General features: G+C 38.3%; 1 pseudogene; it reads left to right on the top strand.

Annotated features, from left to right (window-relative positions):
* The first annotated feature begins 1622 nt into the window (after positions 1-1622).
* LOC119191853 lies at positions 1623-3327 on the top strand (annotated as a pseudogene).
* Positions 3328-3862: the final 535 nt, after the last annotated feature.

The following is a 3862-nucleotide window of genomic DNA, read 5'->3' as shown; positions in this document are numbered from 1 at the left end:
TTCGAGTTATCGTAGTATGCGCAGACGCTCTCGGGATGCATAGACTACGATTTGAAGCCCCAGGGGCAACATGCCCCGCTCGCTGCTCCGGATAGCGCCCTTGTACGACCTAAGCTTTAGAATTTTCCCTCTAAAAGGGTATGTGATAATTTATGTATAATGGACGAAGCATTGGAAATTATTTACCTTTTTAGAGGAACCTTTTTGTGCTCAAATAAGGAATTATGTTTCGTATAAAATTATAGTATAGTGTTCATTTTGGTAAGACTCGGGTGACTCAATATTTGTCGTTCGTGTACATCACGCGTTTATCCCCGAAGGTGTGCAAAGGTGCACCCACTTTTCGCCTGTGTGGTCCGTCCTATAATGTAATCGGGAGCCTATCACCATATCGGACACAAATTACAAACATCAGGTTGACACTGAGCAGAAAAACTCGAATATCACTGCCCGACCCGGGATTCGAACTTCAGAGCGCTGCCGTACGATGTCAGTACAACTACGCCATCGAGGCAGTTTTATAATATATGGTGAATATTAGGTAGCCTTATAGCGATCAGTCTAGGATCAGTTTAATCCGTAATCTTGGATCAAGATTTTCTTAAATATAATTTGATCTTACCCAATTGACAACATTTCAAAATGTAAACGTGCCTAAAACAAAAATACCGTTTCTTAATTTTTCTACTCTGAGTTCGATTATGAATTTTAATATTTTTTAATACTTAATTTCGAGAAAAAATTAAAACCGAGAAACATGCTTGATGACGTCACGTATACGGTTGAATGAAATAGTTCCTTGGTCCACCTTATTATTTATTTTAAAAAACTAAGACACCGTCATTTGTCAATGTCAAATGTCAATATTACAATAGAAACGTCATAACTGTCACTTTCAACGAGAGAGACAAACAAAAAAACTGTCACTTCATTTTTTTTTACTGCAAAGCAAAGGTCATTACGTTTTGAGCCGTATATGTGACGTCATTTGGAGCTTACGTCATTTTAGAATAAAACAAAATTCAAAGTGAACATCATGAATGAAAATATCTGCATTTCGAAAAAAGAAAAAATATGGGTCTCATCATTTTAGATCTAATTTCATAAAATATAAACATTTTGGTATGTTGAAAATGAAATGTTGTCAATTATCAATCCACATACTACAGTTTACAGGATCAATGTGGCATTAATCATACCAGATCACGGATTGAAATGACGCCAAATTTTTGTCAAGTGTGTTTGAGACACTCACCATACAAAATGCATAATCAAGCTGTCAGGTTCATGGCAGTTTTCTCCTACATGATAGGACTACACACAGATTCACGGCTTTTGTTTCCCAAAGTGTAGTCAGAGGCGCAAATAGTGCTGGTACTTTTTGCTGCGTGTATTTTATCCCTTGGAATAGTGGAAAAGCTTATAGTCATATCCGGTAAACCTCCAGACTTCGGGTTGATAGAACAGGAAAACCCAAAATATTTTTTCCCGAACAGGCTAGTACTAACTGCTATGGTTGGTTATTATACACATTGCTTCATGTGTCGCCCCCTATCATGTCGTTGTGACGACGACATTGACTGCAGGGTCCAATACCCAAAAAAAAACCCGACGAAAATTAGATACACAAGCTGCGCTTCTGTTTACCCTTCGAGGATAAATGCGTGATGTGTGTTATGTAACGTGTAGGCACGTCGACGCGCAAGCCGCGCATCAACCCGGCGCTGGTGGCGGCGCAGGCGGCCGGCACCGCGCCAACCAGCTCGCAGAAACGGCCGCGATCAGCCAACTCGCTCAAGAAGAAGCGACGCCACCCGCCGAGGCTTAGCAACGTGGATCGCAGTTCCGCGCAGACTAGAGAGGTAACCATGAACTAAATCATCAACTCTTAGGCCCGTATTCACAAACTTTACTGAGCTAAGTGAGCAATGCTGTGATAATAACTTTGTTTCTTGGTACTTTCGGCATGACAGCCTTCGCAGTGCATAAGCGTAAGGGCGTTGTGACTGCTTATATTGCGATAGAACTTTAGTTGGTTGTTAGGTAAACAAAGCTGACGAAAGCAATAGAGTACTTTTAAATTACGATCAGCATGTGTTCAGGCGCACTGTGCTTTCACATAGTATTGATTGTGAATACGGGTACTAGTTACTAATAAGATTTGCCAAGAACTAAATCCTTCAGATACAGGTCGATCGTAAAACTATCCAAAAATATTTCAGCCATATTATCCAGTATATTATATTTGGCCAAGTAATAACGTATAACACCTTCAACTATCACCAGATTGACCAGTTTTCCTAGCTTAATGACCTCGTGAAAATCAATTTCACTCTACAATCAAATTTCTCATGAATAGTTAAATAAGACACTGTAAATAACGACCCTCGCCATAACAACGTTAAATGACGTCCCAATATCCACCAGGTAACCGTAAGCGGCGTGACAGTAGTAATAACAGAATACAAACCGAAGAAATCTGTTTCGAGCAGTTCTAGTGACGTGGAGTCTTCCAACGACGCGCGGCCCTGATCTCCAGATATAACTAATACGGAATTAACTCATAGATCCTTGATGCTTGGGTGCCGGGAAGGTGGTGCACGTGCATCCCCCTGTCCGGAACAAATCACACTAAAACCTTATTGAATGACACCGGGAAATATCGACCACAGAAGCTTTATTATGGTTTAGCATAATATACAAGTACCCGTGCGATTTAATGTGAAAAAAAATATGATGTTGGTACTTACTATAGTGTGTAGTGCGTATCTCCTAAAAATAGTCTTGGCGGCGCCCATGCCTTGATGTGATCAGAAAATTTAAATGGAAAATTAGAAGGTTTATTCTGCCCTGGTAATCGATAGCAGAAAGTCGGAGAAGGCGGTTCTGCTGTATTACATGGTTAATTAGGTCTTGTCGTTCTTATTGCTGTTTATCAAAAAAGAAAATGCATTTCCAATTTAAATATTTAAGCAACATTTTTTGCCACACTACTTCCATACATATTTAAAATCAGCACTTTTTTCTATGTTTTCTTAAATTAGTTAAATTTTTTCGAAAGCTTATGTCGATGAGTACTTCAACCATCGATATGTAGATGTATGAAACCTAGATAGGAAGAAAGTTCGTCGTACATTCTAAATCAGTAACGTAACAAGATGGCCGCCTTTGAGTTACTGCCCTCTGGATTACCACGGCTGCATTTCTAAGGAAGTTTGGATAAAATGTGAACAAAAATAATTTCTTCTGCGTGACGTCATCACATCCGTTCACGCAAGTATGTTGTGGCAAGTCATTGGTACTTGAGAGAAATGTGGTAATTTTTCCCTTGTAATACAAAAAATGAAATGAAATAATTTATTTGAACCTGTAATTGTTACACATTATTTAGATTCCGTCAATATTAACTTTACCACCTGTTCGGAAAACAATTCTCACCAGAGAACGGGTATTTTAGTAATACCAAAATTTCTGTACGTTTTTTAATTCGCAAAGCGTCTTTTATGGAATGCTGAGGGTTGGATTAGACATGTAATCGTAGCTTATGCCAGATAGTGAATAAAAAAGCAGATTTTGCGTTTCATAATTTATGGGCAGCGTCTTGGATGTTTGTTCGAAAAAATGTTTACGTTTTGTCGAAAGTTTTTTGGCATTGGCTATAGAGACTTTGGCGTGAGTATTAAGGCTCACATGCCAAGTAGCTTTTCATATTCAGGATTTATATGTATTTTTCGTTTATATTTCAGTAAGTATTGGACTTGCGAATTTTGTGTTTGTTTACCAATATTTTGTTGTGTTTTTAACATTTGTAATTATTGGGAATATTTTGAATTCATGTTTTAATTTTTACAACTTCTCGAAT

This window comes from Manduca sexta, unplaced genomic scaffold, assembly GCF_014839805.1.
Source record: "Manduca sexta isolate Smith_Timp_Sample1 unplaced genomic scaffold, JHU_Msex_v1.0 HiC_scaffold_2003, whole genome shotgun sequence".
NCBI classification, from domain to species: Eukaryota; Metazoa; Arthropoda; class Insecta; order Lepidoptera; family Sphingidae; genus Manduca; species Manduca sexta.
This window is presented reverse-complemented; position numbering and strand designations above follow the sequence as displayed.